Source organism: Cydia strobilella, chromosome 6 (assembly GCF_947568885.1).
Source record: "Cydia strobilella chromosome 6, ilCydStro3.1, whole genome shotgun sequence".
Classification (NCBI taxonomy): domain Eukaryota; kingdom Metazoa; phylum Arthropoda; class Insecta; order Lepidoptera; family Tortricidae; genus Cydia; species Cydia strobilella.
In genome coordinates, this window is record NC_086046.1 from 10,240,192 (window position 1) to 10,255,645 (window position 15,454).

Consider the following 15,454-nt stretch of genomic DNA (forward strand, 5'->3'; position numbering starts at 1 on the left):
ACATGCATTTTTTAATTAGGTCACTATAATTCTAAAGGTGCGTCCTAGTCGCACCTATTTTTTTACTCCGGCAGAATGCCGTAAAAACTAGTTTTAACTAGTTTTCACCAAGGCACTTTGTAAAAACTAGTTTTAACTATTGAAAACGTGTTTTCACTTAAAACGGGTTTTTACGGTATCATTACATGTATTAGTATTAGTACCTATAGATATATTTTTTAATTTAGGATCAATGAAACGATTACGCGACAATATAGCTACTTATAAGTTGTGCATAAACTAAACATGCCAATTGGTTTTCGTGCTAGGTTCGAACACCTATCACGTTTTGAAAAAGTGTCGGCTGCGCGGTTCCCAGGCTTGACCGGTTTAATCGGGAAATTCGTGGAAGGCACAGCCTGGACACACTTTTCAAATTCTCAGTGTCTTCACTTAAGGAAACTTCGTACAAGCTTAGGTACTCGGTAAAATCTGATAAACAGGATATTTTTTATGGTTACCTAATTATGCTACTATGAAATTTGCGTAGGCGCGATTAGCCCGAGTCGGTAACCGATAGTTATTCAAAACATGTTTATTTAATGTCACAAATCATGTATATTTGTGCAGGCTACATATAAAATGAATTGATTTATATTGATTCTACGAGTACATTGCCAACTCATTAATTAATAAATCATTAATATTACAGCAGCGGGTTTGAAATTGATCTCACTTTGACTACGATATATTGAATTGACACTTTTGTTGGGTGTAATGCTGATAATTTGATAATAATAAATGGGCAATAGTTTTAGGCCGCGGAAGCGATGCAGTTCGGCGAGCGTTCGGTCTGGGGTGGACAAAATCAATAGTCGCTACCTACGAATAGCTACTACTACACAGCCACGGAATCTGCACACATTGGATTCTTTATTTGGCTTATATCCGATCCGGCCGCGGTCGCACGTTCGCCCGAAATTGTCTTCAGGGCTCGGCGCAGGTGGCGCTGCCTGCTACGCTTAATGATAATCTTCTCAGGAACGAAAGAACACCTTTAACTCAACAAACTTATAAATGAACACAAAAGTCGTTAACGTAATGAATGCCATTGTGAATGAGCGCGATTAGGTACTGTGGTGGGCATAAGAAGTATTAAGCTAGAATAATCGGAGTGTACAGGCCAATTGGTAGCATGACCATTGGCAAAACGAACAGAAACATTAGAAACCAGTTCAGCATGTTCATCTATTAGTGCTCGGCCCGACTTGTACATACAAACAACAACTGAAGCATACTTTTGCGGTCAACTATCAATCATATTTCCGCTACAGTTAAGTCTATAAAATGTGTGTCACATTGCGGATGCCAAGAAAATACCCTAATAATAAATTAGCATAGTAATGTTTGCAGCCGTTATGTTAGGATTGAGTCCGCTTTGATCAGTATAAAAAATAGCAAGCAGATAGAGGTGTCACTGGCCTTTAGGAATAGTGGTTCTACAAAACGATAAAACCGAACAAAATAATTAATGTAAAAATCTATACCTTACGGTTCTGCAAAATATTAATATTCCCGCTCTCTGTCACAGTTATGTAAAATTAAAATATACAGTTGTGTGCAATATAATAGCAGTCAATAGGAAAATGAAAATTAGGGGAAAACTATAACTTTAGATCAGTTATATTGGATCTTTTTTTTATAATAAAATTCTTCTGCATTACTTGATATTGTTTCAAAATTAACTGTAACCTTTACTTAAATAATATTGGAAGTATTAAAGAAAACATCATGAAAATCGTCTTTTTTACTACCTCGCGGAAATTCTTATAAAAACGTAACAACCTACGAAAAAAATACAATTGTGTACTATAATTGTAATTTAGTATCTTGCCTATTATTTCCAAGCAAAGCTTTACATCTAAACTCGTGTCATTCAGAAACAATATTTTTTTCTATAAGACGATCTTCGTCTCAGATTGTACTAGTAGTCCATCATTCGTACTTTGTTGTTGATTTTTTACCGACTACTTGGTTTGTCATGGGCGGCACTAACTATCATTTAGAGCCTCAAGCAAACAAACAAAACCAAGTATTTGGGTACTTACCTTCACATAAGTAATCTACATGTCTTTGTGTGTATCTACGAATATAAAAGTATAGTTAGTAACTCATAGGGTGTATGTTGTTCCTTTTTCGTAAGAAATGAGACGGGAGACCGGAGACCTGCTGCGAGAACTCCAGTCCCGGCAACCACTACGAGGCATTGCCCCCGCCTAGATTGCCAGTCCTCGTACTTGCCACATCTTCACATCATAATTATAGCTTCTGATCCTGGATACCTGATTACTACAAAAAGTCTCAATGTGGCAATCTGCAGACTTGATGTATGCATATTATAGGGTGCAACATAGGATTGTACCCACTTCATCCTTTACACAAAAAATCTCAGTGCAATCGAAATTAATACACTCAACATCTAGATTATTCTAGTAGAAGTAGTCATTTGTATAGGAATCCGGAAAGGACTGTTAAACAAAGCCCTTGGGCCTCGGCCCAGATATTCCCGCAATTTCCGCTACAAAATAAGTTCAATCCGTAAACACCCCTATCCCTATATGATGGAATTGATGCACGTGGCACCAATATTGGAATGTGTACCATACATCCTGTAAATTAAGTATAGTTGGTCAAGCAAATCTAGTCAGTAGAAAAAGGCGCGAAATTCAAATTTTCTATGGGACGCTAACCCTTTGCGCCTACATTTTTTAAATTTGCCGCCTTTTTCTACTGACAAGATTTGCTTGACCAACTATATTTATCATCAAAGTCAAAGTCAAAATATTTTTTATTCAAATAGGCCTAGCAACAAGCACTTTTAAATTATCAAGTTTTACAAATATTACCTTAATCTAAATATCAGAGCAATTTATTGATGCAGTTATTATTATTCTTAGAAACATTGAATTATTATAGATATGTCAAACTTAATAATAAGAATTTCACAAAAGGATCGTTAAACACCAAAATTGTATAAAAAAATATTAGTCTAGAAACTTTCTAGAATAAAAATCTACATGTCAAAAAATACGGTTTACCTAATATAGGTATTCATTGAATTATCAATTTCATCATTATTAACATAATAATAAATAATTAATTATTTTCAATCACAATCCCACGGTGTTTCATCATTCATAAAACAAACAGATATGAATGAAACGTAAAACTTAAGCAGCTGCATGACTATTGTTAATGGTAAAATGTTGCCAGTGTTTGAAAACAGATGCTCAACAACTGACGCTGGTGTTGAGCTAATTAAACAGATCTCCGATGCCTGGGAGGAGTCGCAGGATGCTTTGGGTATCTTCTGTGATTTATCTAAGGCCTTCGATTGCGTCTGTCATGAAACATTGATCAGGAAACTGCACTTTTATGGAGTAAGAGGATCGGCACTGAATTTAATTAAGTCCTACTTACACGGTAGAATACAAAGGGTCGATGTGAATGGACAGCGATCACCGGGGTCATTGGTCTCTATGGGTGTACCGCAAGGATCAATATTGGGGCCGTTCCTGTTCCTTATCTACATTAATGACCTGCCATACCTTGTAAAGACCCACCATGTTATAGTATTGTTTGCAGACGATACCTCACTTATTTTCAAAGTCAAACGACAGCAACAAGCTTACAATGATGTAAACGATGCTATTTCAGAAGTAGTAAATTGGTTCAATGTTAATAACTAATTGTTAAATGAGAAAAAGACTAAGATCAATGTCATGTTGGTAGAAAGTAAGTTGCAAATATTATACTTTCTACCAACATGACATTGATCTTCATTTGGCAACAGTGACAACCCTGATGTACAACTGCTACAGATTTGCTAGTTCGATTGCGGGGTATGGCTATAATAGGAGATAAGTTTACGTTTTACATATTTTTTAAATTTATTAACAGATAATTCAGTGATGATATTTGGAAGTTTATTATAAAATCTTACACCCTTCTATGAATGATTTTTTTATTTTATGGAGCCGATTGAAGGGCACTGCGAGCTTATGCTTATTTCTAGTATTAATCTTATGTATGTCACAGTTTTTCTTAAAACTGGCAATGTTTTTATGTACATACAGAATATTCTCATAAATATATTGACAGTGCACTGTCATTATGTCAATTTCCTTAAATTTATCTCTAAGTGAGTCTCTGTGGTTCATTTTATATATTGCTTGAATAGCCCTCTTCTGCAGAACAAAAATGGTATTTATCTCTGAAGCACCACCCCACAGTAAAATACCATATGACATAACGCTATGGAAGTAACTAAAATATACTAATCGAGCTGTTTTCACATCAGTTAACTGACAGATTTTGCTCACTGCAAAAGCTGCAGAACTCAGTCTATTCGAAAGAGTATCAATATGGGGACCCCACTAGAGTTTAGAATTTAAAGTTATACCAAGAAAAACTGTACTATCAACCAATTACAATTCCTCGTCCTTCACAATGACACTTGTTTGCACATGCCTTACGTTACTACTAGTGACAAACTTAATACATTTAGTCTTTTTCTCATTTAACAATTAGTTATTAACATTGAACCAATTTACTACTTCTGAAATAGCATCGTTTACATCATTGTAAGCTTGTTGCTGTCGTTTGACTTTGAAAATAAGTGAGGTATCGTCTGCAAACAATACTATAACATGGTGGGTCTTTACAAGGTATGGCAGGTCATTAATGTAGATAAGGAACAGGAACGGCCCCAATATTGATCCTTGCGGTACACCCATAGAGACCAATGACCCCGGTGATCGCTGTCCATTCACATCGACCCTTTGTATTCTACCGTGTAAGTAGGACTTAATTAAATTCAGTGCCGATCCTCTTACTCCATAAAAGTGCAGTTTCCTGATCAATGTTTCATGACAGACGCAATCGAAGGCCTTAGATAAATCACAGAAGATACCCAAAGCATCCTGCGACTCCTCCCAGGCATCGGAGATCTGTTTAATTAGCTCAACACCAGCGTCAGTTGTTGAGCATCTGTTTTCAAACACTGGCAACATTTTACCATTAACAATAGTCATGCAGCTGCTTAAGTTTTACGTTTCATTCATATCTGTTTGTTTTATAATAAATGGCTGAACATTGCCCATGACCGTAGAAAACACATAGTTTTAATTTGTTAATTATGTTGAAACCAATTGCAGTATGTTTCATTATACACATCGAAAGCATAAAAGACAAATAGGACAGTACTCCATTTTTACTCTTAAATGTCTCATGATTGGTGCCGTTACTATACTAACTATGTTGGCGATTCGTGACACTATTGGCGTTGCAAGCGTCTATTATGCCGTAGCAGGCACCATTTGCCTTCCGCTTACCACCAGGAGGGCACTCCCTAAATAGGTACGCTTGCAACAAATAAGTAAGTAAGTAAGTAAATATTCTTTATTGCACCAAAATTATACATTTTACATACATGTAAAACTACAAAGAAATATTTAAAGAAAAAATAGAACCAGGTAACAACAGGCAAATAATAATAAATTCTAAGTCTTTTTAATAAAGATTTAAGCTTATCACATAAAATATTTTCTTGTCAGTTTGAATCCGATATCATCAGCTACGTAGACAACCTCCTAAGCCTTCTACCTATTCAAGCTTTACAAATGTTATCGTGATTTGATATTGTTTTGAAAACCGCAATTAAAGAGAAATAAAGCTTAAAAGAGTGATCGAACTTAAACTATCGTGACACATATTTCAAAATATTTAGATCAGTATGGTTTCACTCACTATTATTTTCCCAAAAAAAAAAATTTTCATGTCGCCAAAAGCGACTAAAAATAAGAGTGCTTAAACTAAAAGAAGCGTCAAACTAAAAGTTACACATACGATTTATTATTGCGAAGGTCTCCGTTTCAGCTTGGGCAAAAAATTTGTATATCCGGAATATCCGGTCGTTCTCCTCCTACAGGTCGCAATTCTTAATCAACTATTATGACATTTTGTGAGCAGGTACGACGATTAAATATATTTTTTGTGGCGAATTAGTTTTTGGATTTTGTTTAAATGGCGGAGCCATACATTTAATCAGTTATAAGTTATGCTCGCGAGGTCTACAACAGAGCTAGGGAATGCAAACCGGTTTATAATTGTATGAAAAAACAGGTTATTTACCGAATTTTCATACAAATAAAAACCGGTTTGCATTCCCTAAACAGAGCCAACTAGTTCACAAGAAAACTCATGTGTGAAGTGAACACTAGGCTTTCTTATTTCTCTTTGTTTCAGTGCATCTCGCGTTACCAATCCTACGTGCAAGAAGCTCCTCAAGTTAAGATGTTTAGTGTTCGAAGACGTCTGTATCTGTAATAATGAATGGTCGATCATCCTAGATCGTATTTAATCCGAAATAAAATCAATATTTATTTGTCTGCTACCGTTTAACTGAGACGAATGGTGACCATTTATTAACGACGTAAATGCATAGCTGTGTCATGTGCAACTGATTTGCTTTATGCTTTGTAAGTAAATTAGTTAGATTTAAGGGCAAACTGTCTAAGGGAAAATCACTATTTGTGCCGTTTCCAACCAAAAGGTACCACATTGTCCGTTGTCGATAAGGTTGATTTCAAATTGAAGCTATATGAAAATAGCTCCTTATTGACAACCGACAATAAGTATCCTTTTGGTTGAGAATGGAACTTTATCTTCAAGAACTGTCTGTAATGCCACTTTATAGGTACATAATAATTATTCAATAATAAGCCATCGAGCTTATTCAGCGCCCAAGATCAGGTTACAAACACGAACGGAAAGAATCTTGTAATATCTTAATTGCAGTAACAATGCGCCCCGCTTATGGGTCTCCGGCAAGCTCGGTTCTCCATACAAACGTAGTTTCGCTCTCATTTTAAAACGAGTAGCTAGTTTGCTCTGAAACTTTTTACTTACAATAGGATAAGGTATATCTATGTCTGAAATTAGTTTATGTAGCTTCAGATACCATAGTTAAAAAAATACAGCGAATTTACGTTTTTCATACAAAACTTGTTTTCGCTATATTTCGTTTGTTTTATAAACTGGAGCTATATAAACTAATTTCAGACCTAGATATACCTCATGTCATTTTATGTGCAAAGTTTCATTACAATCCAAAACGTAGTTTTAAAACGAGAATGGAACTCCGTTTGTATGGGAAGGTGAAATTCGGCCGAGCTTGCCGAAGACTTATGTCACAATAATTAAGTGAACTCTTATCGTACCTGTAATTATCGGAACATAACATACGCGCCGCGCATGCAGCGGCAGTCGTGACATCGTTCGGAAGTTGAGGGTTTACTAATTGGATGTAACAGAATGATAAGTTATAAAATCAATGGGGAGGACAACAGCTGCATCTTCAATTTATGTGTATGTGGATTCGTGATGCGTCGCGGTCCGGCGCCCCCGCCACCGGCCCTCATATTTATACGCTAAAGCGGGCATCGCGAAGAGTTCAAACGTGCGTCGGGCGCTCAGAACAGTAGACGATTGAGAAGCGATTCGCACCGCGTGGGTAGACAAGGGCGAGTGCAGTGTGCAGTGCGTACGGGTCGAGTCTTGTGTCGCTGAAAGCTCGCCGCGAAGCCTCCGGCTCCCGAGAGCGGCGGCACCGCGCGAGCGCCCGCCTCCGCCGACAGCCTCGCGTCAGTGCCGGGCCGGCCGCGCCGCAGATACCACGCTCCGGGCTCCACGAGACCCTCCTCAGCCCAGCTGGACTCTAGTGACATAAACATTTAACCGACCTGCAATTGACGATCTCGACATTCGCACTGACACTCAGTTATAGAGGTAAGTCTTGTAATCACTTCAAAATATTTCCCGTACAACTATTTTTTACTACATATACTTTTACAAAAGCACTTAATAATGAATAAAAAAGTTAAAATAGAGTTGTGTACAAGTGGTAAGTACATAAATAATGAATAGTTACCTGAAAGCGAGTTATAGCTGAAGCGGCTACGAGCCGGCCGGCGAGCTTTACCGCCGAGTTGACAAGAGAACGTATCCTCTTCAGTCCGTAGGAATTGAGCAAGAACAAGATTTTTCTTCAGTTTCTTAGTTTTTATAATGAAACTATTTCAGATCTTGCATGGTTATTAGTTTAAAAAGAGCAGTATAATCTTGCTTAACAAAACTTTATTGAAAAAAATATGTAAGCCAACTTATTTATTATTTAAATAAAGAAATGGTATAAACTGCAAAAGTTAATTACAAGTGTAATAAAGTATCACGCACCATAAACTGAATTAAAATTTAAAAAAATATGCAAATTTTCCACATGAACTATGGAATCATAACTTCATACTTTAACATAATTATTAGTCTCGCTTTACACATTAAACATATAATTACCTACTCCTACAATAAAAGAAATAGTTAGAGGATCGGCGAATCGGAGAAGTGAATAAAGGTTTGAATAGGTTTTCGTGAGTGGATCCGATCGGCCCGCGCTGCGCGCTCGCGGCGTGGCGGATCCAATATTTCACACCGCCTACCACTAATCATTCTCGATTGTACTTTACAAAGTACAACAAAATTAATTCCTCTACTTAATCCTGAACAATCCATTCAGCTGAAACAACGTAAATAAACTATCGGAGTCTATTACAGGCGTGTTCAATTTCAATGTGACTGATAACAATGAAATGAAACAAACGTGATTAGCGCTCACGAGCTTGGCGCGCTCTGCTTGTAAATAAGCTTTTAGGCGATTACATTAATTTGTTAGTTTTGTAACTAATCGGCTGTTAATACTTTCAGTGGTGTTAATATTATGTTTGAAATCAAAACTTATATAATATATGGTTTCAAAAATTAATTATTGAAATTAATTATAAGATAGCCCCAAGGTTATTTTTGTTATTCAAATTAATTATAACACCAGCATAATAAAGTTGTGTTCAACTAATATATATGTAAATATTTTAATTTGTCATATTGGTTCAGGGCTTAAACAAACTACAAAGACCTTCACAATATATTAATAATCATTTATTATCAAAAATACAATTGACGTGAAATAAATATTTCAAAGTATGTTGTGTATTGTAAAAGTCATGATGATATGGAAGTGATTAAGACGTGTAAGTGTATGAATTTTTGTTAAGGAGTGTTTGGTGACGACCTTCAAGCCTAAAAAACATTCGTCATGTAACGCTCGTTAGCCGCGGAGGTGCACAAATTGACAAAATGTCCTGAATCATGTGACATAAATGCAATGGGAACACTTAATCACCAGTATATAAGACTTAAATGCATTTTACAGGCATATCTATTAACCCTTAAATGCATGTTTTTTTTTCTTTTTGCCCGAAATTAATATTTACGTGTTACGTAATTGTTTGCTGATTATGGCAAAAATGCTAAACAAATTATAACATCTATTTTCACTGCGAAATCAGTGTTAGAAGTTGCAGGCTAAATCATATTTATGTAAATATATAATTTTCAATAAGAGATATATGAAAAATCTTACTACCATCAGAAAGGTAAATACACTATTTGTGATATACCTATGATAATGTTTTTAAATATAAAATAATTACAAACCCCGAAAAAAACGTCCATAATCACATACTAAAAATCATCAACTTCTGGATTTAAGTTAAAAATCGGAAAACGGATTAGTTTTATTATTGAAATAATATATAGGAACAAATAGATTTTATCTAATGTATAAAATTAGATGTTTTTGTTGTGTAGGCTGCATCCATCACTATGCATTTAAGGGCAAAATTATGCATTAAACATACTTAGGTCACACTGGAAGTTCCTATAATCTCAAAAACTTTAGTAGATGTGCAAAATTTGGTTGTATAATATTTTGTGTGAAAACTTAGGCTGCCGCTCGGTGGTTTTGTATGGCGGTTGTGGGATATCTATTCAGATTCATGTTTTCTTAGTAATACATATGCTGATGAAGGATTTTTTTTACTTTACCTACTAGGATACCTAAGGTTGTTTGAGTCTGCAGATATGCGATTTTTTTGTAATTTGGTAACTTTTTAGGGTTCCGTACCTCGAAAGGAAAAAACGGAACCCTTATAGAATCACTCGTGCATCTGTCTGTCTGTCTGTCTGTCCGTCTGTCACAGCCTATTTTCTCCGAAACTTCTGGACCAATTAAGTTAAAATTTGGTATACATATGTAAGTTTGTGACCCAAAGACGGACATGTAACGTAAACAAATGAATTTTAAACAAGGGGGCCACTTTTGGGGGGTAAATGAGAAAATTAAAAAATAAAGTTTTTCAAACTATATCGTGTTACATATTCAATGATTTTTTTATAATTTTAGGATAAACAGCTTAAAAGTTATTCAAGAAAATAGGCAAAAAATGACCATTCCCCCCTTTATCTCCGAAAATACTGGGTCAAAAAATTTGAAAAAAATACACAAAATAGATCTTTACCTGTAGATTACAGGAAAACCTATTAGAAATGTGCAGTCAAGCGTGAGTCGGACTTAATTACTTAGTTTTTGATCCGCCCCCTTACGGGTTTTTTAAAGACATTTCACTCACGTTTCACATAAAAAATACATTGTTTAAACTGTGTAATGTACGGAACCCTTGGAACGCGAGTCCGACTCGCACTTGGCCGGTTTTATCATTGAGCACACAACTGCGATTTTAGTTTAGGGCTTCGCTGCTCAAAGATGTCTTTCTTGATTGTCATCCGTAAGATTAAAACGAAAGCTACTAAATGTATAAAACCTACTACTAGTAGTCGCACGAGAAGTGGGCTTCATTTTATATTTAAAAAAAAATGAGTATCACTTTATAGTGATACTCGGAGCCTGATATAACTTTATTGTCGGCTGAGGGCACATTGAAAGTCATATAAAATTCTAACCCGAAAGCTTACTCGGGTTAAAATTATAAAACGCTACTCATTCCTTAAATACATATCCCACTGAAATAAAATTGTACCTTAAAAGTAGTTTTTTGTACTTTCTTGTGTTGTGCAAAAAATACAAAAAAAAAGGAATTATATTTTCAAACCATAAACGTCTTCTATTCGTATCACTGCATGTTTTCCAAAGTGGAACATTGTAGAAACTTTAATTTTTGCCCATGTAGATACAATTACGGGATAAAACTTTTCTTTAAACATTATAAAAATAATAAAAACATATCATTATTTATAAAAAAAAATCACTATAATCAGGCATATAAAACCAGACGTACGTATTAGCCCTGGCCTACCTTTACATTTACGAAATTAAAAGTTTAGAATCATCATTTATTTGATATTATCCACCAATGTGTTGCAATGTAAAAAATGCAATTAAACCATAAAAAAATCAAAAAATAAATAGGCTTTACTTTTTGAGGATCAAAGGACTCAGGTCACTTATAAAATAAACCGTTGTAACATAATTGGTTTCAAATTCCAACATAATGAAAAGAAAATATAATTTAAACTATCTTTGATATTATTTAAATTTTATGCACCATGTTTGTAAAAAGCACTAAAGGCCGGAGTGAAATTACTCGATACTTTCTGAAGGATTCCCGTGACGTTCGAAATGACCGTTTGTAGTAAAACAGATGAAATACTACCTAAGGTACCTAAGTATAAGTAGTGAAGATTCAGGCCTTTTAATAAAGGTGAAAATTAAAAATTTTAATCAATCGAATATTTATAATTCCCCAACTGGAAATAGTTTAATTAGGTAATATATTTTCACCGCAACAACTGGTAAAGGCTCTCTTGATTGTTCAAAAACTGATGAGAAAGTTGCATTTTATCTACATGTGTGGCAAAGTAATCAAATGCAAATTTTGAGTAAGTAGTTTCCTTATGTGGGCTGGTAGAATTGACTTTCAAATGATGATTTTGAATGATAAATATTTAATAACATTATTTCGAATGGATTGGGTTTGATTTTGTTTGATATTTTACAGTTAGTATTTTCCTTGCGTTAGTGCGGTGAAAAATGTTGTGTTTCACTCGGGAGCACTGTGTCTGACTTGCCTCGTGCCTTGAAACCCTCGTAACGCTCAAGATTCCAATTTTCGAACAATTCAATTTTGGAATATTTCGCTTGCTCGGGTATCAATATTAACACAAGAGGTTAAACAACAACTTTGCCCCCTTGTAAAACAAATAACTATTAACGCACACTAATTAAAAATATCTACTAGACTAATTAGCAGGTATATATATATATACATATATATATATACCTAGCTAATATAAGTTGTTTAATGTAAATAAAATAAAAATCAGTGTAACCGTGATATGTATTCTACAATAGTTATTTGTTATACACGAGAAGTAAAATACATTTGCGCCCGTGTTAACACAAAACTTTTCACCTCACTATAGCGAGGAAAGTGCAACATCCACTGGCGTTAGATCATCTTCATCACTGGAATCACTCATTTCTTTACGATATTATAACAGAAAACTCTGAAGTTGTGTATTTTTAGGCGAGTCGGTGAGAAAAGGTTTTAAGTAAAAAAATTGTTGACAATGTTGACATTTCTGATGTATGAAATGTCAACGATGCGTTTTGAAATTGCATCGACTCAACTAAAACAAACGTTTCTTATGGAATTTTAAGGTTTATGACTTAAAATCATTAAATAAAGCTAAATTTGGTATTTTTTATTAGATTCTCAAACCATTTATTTAATGATAATTAATATCGAACGAACCATTATCATGAGCGTTTTACGTTTGGTTATCTGTCAAGCTACTTAAACACGCTCCATCCAAGGTAAAATTACTTTCCCCACTAGTGGATAAAACGCGTTTTTCCCCGCTTGTATTGAAGGATAAACGACAACTTTCCGAGTTAGTGAGGGGAAAAATATTTCATTATTACAAGAAGTTTTTTTAAGCCCACGAATCATTTTCATGGTTATTCAATTCGCGATTAAATCCCGTTGAAGTTAATAATAAAAATGTGACATAAATCGTGAAATCGACATTTATATAGTAGACGTTTAAGCAGGAGGTCTTTATCAAAAAAATGCATTAAAAATGAATCTAATACGCTTGAATGAATGCGTTAATTGTAAAAATTCGCGATGTATCCGGATGATTGCGTCGCTAGTATTGGCGTTGCGTCGCGACTCGCGGTGGGAGCCGGCGGCGGCGGCGGGCGAGTTCAAGTGCAGGGTGAAGGTTCCACTTCCACGCCGCGGCCACACGCCTTCACGATGTACTTTGAGGACCTCTCCACTGTCCCCGACCCTACAAGAAACCGCGATGTATTTTATATTTTTAGGGTTCCGTACCTCGAAAGGAAAAAACGGAACCCATATAGGATCACTCGTGCGTCTGTCTGTCTGTCTATCTGTCTGTCTATCCGTCTGTCACAGCCTATTTTCTCCGAAACTACAGGACCAATTAAGTTGAAATTTGGTATACATATGTAAGTTTGTGATTGTGACCCAAAGACGGACATGTAACGTTAACAAATGAATTTTAAACATCGAGGCCACATTTGGGGGTAAATGAGTTTTTATAACTATATCGTGTTACATATCAAATGAAAGCTCATTGTGGGAATCTCAAATTTATATTTTTTATAATTTTAGGATAAACAGTTTAGAAGTTATTCAAGAAAATAGGCAAAAAAAGACCATCCCCCCTCCCCCTTTATCTCCGAAATTACTGGGTCTAAAATTTGGAAAAAATACACAAATTAGTTCTTTATCACAGCAAAACCTATTGGAAATGTGCAGTGCAAGCGTGAGTCGGACTCAATTACTTAAGTTTTTGATCCGACCCCTACGGGTTTTTTAAAGACATTTCTCTCACGTTTTACATAAAAAATACATTGTTTAAATTGTGTAATGTACGGAACACTCGAAACGCGAGTCCGACTCGCACTTGGCCGGTTTTTTTATTGATCGTAAGAATTATATTATAAATGTGAAGTCAAACTTTATTGTTATTGTTTTTGAATTTGAATATGTACTTTCTGTCGCATCCGATGGAACCATTCACAATGTATCGATCGGATTTTCATCGCATTTATTAAAATTAGGAAATTCTGCTCCAGCTAAAATTGAGGTTATTTATTTGTAATTCGTGAATTTTTAGTAAATAATTAACAACATACAAAAGAAAACGCAGAGGTTACATCTGCTAAAGCACCATAAAACTGGGGGGGCGCCACATTTTAATGATACCTAGCTAGCATATTTTTTGCTCGCTGGAAGGCTTAAATCAAACAGAGCTTCATCTTCATTTCAGGAGCATTTAAAACGATGGGACGCCTAACTTTGCAATGTTGAATTTTAAAATTTGATTAATCCGTTACTTTTTGAATGTTAAAGGCACGACCAACTTGAATATTTATAATAGAAGTCACGTATAAGTAAATAGCCATCGATGACGGCAGAGTAACAAGGCCGACTAGTTGTGGGCGTTGTGGCAAAGCTTCCGATTCTTTTGTTTCAAGCATTTAGGCTGCGGATACACGCCTTGTTGATGAGAGTTAAATGACTAGATTACCTTCTTCCTTCTACACAGGTTTACGTACAATAATTTTGACTAACTAAACATTCGTTACAAAATTTGACATATCTTCAGGGTCAAACACTTTATAAATACGAGTAGGTCGTGGCCTACATTGTAAAATGTATGAGCGGAAAGGCAGGTACATGAATAGGTACAATTTTATATCATAGGTTATCGTCTATCTATCTAAACTATGTAAAGGTTTTTATCTTTATTGTTTTTTAAAATAATGTTTCGTTTAACATCCACATGGTTAAAGATCCCTTTTAGCCTATAGGAAGGGGAGGGAGAAGAAACCAAAATATGAATTCGTATAGTGAAAATCATGTCATCCATGTTGAGACATAGCCATAATTAAATCGGCAGCTATAAAATGCCCTCAAAACGTGGCGAAGATCTGCTGACTTCGCATTAATGTGTGCACGTCAATATGCGCGCGCAAGCTCCGGCGTGACAGAATGCGCGGGCGCGCTCCGCGGCGCCACGCGCCGCCGCCGTCGCCCGCCCTCTTCCTGGGAAAATGGCAACTTATGGGGAACTGAATCTGCGGCAGTGCCATTGACCTCCACAACCTTCCACACTCGAAGCACATGTGTTGCCATTCACATTTATTCTTTACCTACATAAGTTCCATGTAGGTTTATGGTCTCAAAAGAATGAAACTCTCCACAATTGGATAACCAGTATTTTTAAAGAGTGCGGTGAATTGTACATATTCCGGGAGAATGAATAGTGAAAATTGTTTTTAAATTGAGATTGGACATCTAATCGATTGTATCAAGAATGTTTCAAGTGTGTATATTACTGGTACCTAATAAAAATGGGCTGTTCCGTACTAATCGAAAGAGAGGCTCCTAGTGCAGTGGAAGTGTGAGTGCACGACGCTGCGCCTGCGCGGTCGGGCCGATGCTCTAGGAACGGGCACCGTTACCGG

The 15,454-nt window shown here is 35.7% G+C and overlaps 1 protein-coding gene and 1 long non-coding RNA gene across 3 annotated transcripts in view; one reads left to right on the forward strand and one right to left on the reverse strand.

The window, feature by feature from the left end:
- LOC134742427 (uncharacterized) overlaps window positions 1-15,454 on the reverse strand; it is a 273,514-nt gene that overhangs the window by 154,715 nt on the left and 103,345 nt on the right. The gene's annotated exons all lie outside the window — the stretch shown is intronic.
- Window positions 7,357-15,454, forward strand: part of LOC134742350 (mucin-2) — a 61,046-nt gene continuing 52,948 nt past the window's right edge. The window contains exon 1 of one of the 2 annotated variants that reach the window (XM_063675401.1): window positions 7,357-7,827. The gene's annotated coding sequence lies outside the window, so the exon portion shown is untranslated. The remainder of the gene's footprint in view (window positions 7,828-15,454) is intronic. The other variant, XM_063675400.1, reaches the window with a different exon arrangement.